This window comes from Rhipicephalus microplus, unplaced genomic scaffold (genome assembly GCF_043290135.1).
Source record: "Rhipicephalus microplus isolate Deutch F79 unplaced genomic scaffold, USDA_Rmic scaffold_329, whole genome shotgun sequence".
Taxonomy (NCBI): Eukaryota; Metazoa; Arthropoda; class Arachnida; order Ixodida; family Ixodidae; genus Rhipicephalus; species Rhipicephalus microplus.
Window position 1 is genome coordinate 82,501 of NW_027464897.1, and position 2,500 is coordinate 85,000.

Sequence of the window (2,500 nt, forward strand, 5' to 3'; positions counted from 1 at the left end):
CTTTTGAGCCATTTCCCATGACAAGCACTAGTTGTTGTCTTTTGTAGTTTTACAAGTTCTTTCGTCTGTCTTCAATTTTCAGCACTGTAGGATGGCCTCGTTAATCTTTTCCACCATTGTTTCAAGTATTTTCATTGTTTCTTTTTGTTTGATTATTTCTGGCTTTCTATTTTGCAGGTTTTGTCCTAAAATTCTTTTTAGTTCCTTTCTTTCGTTTGTTACAATGGGACATTGCTGTAAGTAGTGGTCAAAACTTTCTATTATGTTTGAACAATAACATGTCGCTTGTTGCAGTATTCCGAATCGTGTAAAGTAGAATGGAAATCTTCCATGTCCTGTTATTGCCTGTGATGTGTAGTAATTAGTTGGAAAATGTGGCGGAATGAAATTTGTATTTCTTATCCATGTAAATGTGTAGCTATGCTTGCCTTCTTTCTTCCATAATTCATTCCACTCGTCGTTTAACTTTTTCTTTAATTCTTTTGCTATAACTGTTTTCGTTATGGGAACAAATATTTCCTCTCCGTCTTTGCTCGCTTCTTTTGCGCATTCGTCGGCTAATGTGTTCCCTATATTCCCACTGTGTGCTTTTACGTAGGTCAGTTTAATATCTTTACTTTGTGTTTGGCTTAAGGTTTTCCTGATGTTACAAATAATTGGATTTAGGTTATCTGGATTTTTTATTGCCAGAAGTGCAGATTGGCTGTCTGTAAAAAGCTGGTATTTAACGAAAGCTTGTAGAGGCCAGATATGTTCTATTGCTTTCTGGATTGCAATGATCTCAGCCTCGTAATTACTACTGTGTTCTGGAAGTTTATATTTTTTCACTGTTTGGATTTGGTTATCTTTGTTTAGTATTATAAATGCCGCTCCTGTTTCTTTTTCTTTCTTTGATCCGTCTGTGTATATTTTGAAGTCTGCTTCTTCCTCTGTTGTTCCAAAGGGTATGCTAACTTTATTTGCTGGATGATCTTGCCATTGGTCGTGTTTCTTCATTATTTCGTTTTCGGTGTATACTTTCTGTTGCCATGTGAAGTTCTTTCCTTTCTTAAGTATGTAGTGTAATTCGTTTTCTTTTTCGATTGTCAAATGGAGAGGTGGAATGTTTGCTAATATGTTGAGTGAAAGATTTGATGTTGTTTTGAATGATTTAGTTATTAATAATAAAGGTAATCTTTGGATTGATTTCAGTTTTTTAATAAAAATGGTTTTTCGGCTATACCATGCTGGGGAGGCGTATGTAACCATTCGTTCTATACCCCTTTTATATATTAACTGTAGTGTGTTTCTATTTGTATGTTTGTCGTCTTTTATTGTACGACTTAAATTATACGTGACTTCGTCTACTTTTCTTTTTAAGTATTTTAGATGTGGGAGGAATGTTAGTTTTGTGTCCAAGACCACCCCTAGAATTTTCATTTCGTTAACCATTTTGATTTTATCCTGTCCGATTTTTATTTGGGGTTGATGGCTAATGTACTGCTTTCCGATTATCATATATTCCGATTTTTCCTTATTCAGGGTTATTCCTTTTTGATGTGCCCACTGATTTATTAGTGTTAGTGCCTTCGTAGCTTTTTCCTCCACCTCTTTTCTTGAGCGGAACTTTATGTGTAACACCACGTCGTCCGCAAAGGCTTGGATGTGTACTCCTTCTTGAAGCTGAGTTTCTAATAGGTCGCCTATTGTTATATTCCAACAGAGTGGGCTTAAAGGTGACCCCTGTGGGGAACCTGAAGTTAGTGTTTTCTTAATTTTTACTCCATCTGTTTCATAGATTATTTTCCTGTTCCGTAGAATATTGTCCGCCAGTTTTATTAGGTTGTTGGGACACTTATATTCTTCTAATTTCTGAATAACTACTTCGGGTTTTATAGAATTGAATGCGTTTTTAATATCTAGTGCTATTAGCATGCTGTTTAGCTTATCAATTTTCGCTTGGTTTATTCGTTTGATTATTTCTTCCAATGCCGTGGTTGTTGATGTCCCATGGGTAAATCCAAATTGTTTTTTGTTAAAATGGTGATTTTTAAACAAGAAATAATAGATTCTATCTTTTATGAGCTTTTCTAATATTTTTCCCAAAATCGAGTTAATAGCTATTGGGCGATATTTGTTTTCCTCGGATTTGTCCTCTCCGTTTCCTTTTGGAATCAATATAATTTTAGATTCTTTCCATCTTTGAGGAAAATGTCCGTGCTTTAAGCATGCATTAAAAAGATTGACAAAGAAAGTCTTATGCCTTTCATACATCACTTGTATGAGGTTAGTTTTTAGGTTGTCTGGTCCGGGGGTTACATCTTTCCTCAGATTTTTTACTATCTGCGTTACTTCAATCTCTGTAAATGGGAGGTCATCACTGGGTAAATTTCTTTCTCTCATTTCTGCTCCCGATGTCCAATTTCCTCCCTGTTTGTTATTGTTTATTGTGTCGTTGCTTGATTGTATTTGACTGTGTCCTGGCTCGTCATTTTCCATGCAGTTAGGGTATAAATTTCCT

General features: G+C 35.3%; 1 pseudogene; it reads right to left on the reverse strand.

Moving 5' to 3' along the window:
* LOC142793781 (large subunit ribosomal RNA) overlaps positions 1-2,500 on the reverse strand; it is an 8,070-nt pseudogene that overhangs the window by 1,989 nt on the left and 3,581 nt on the right.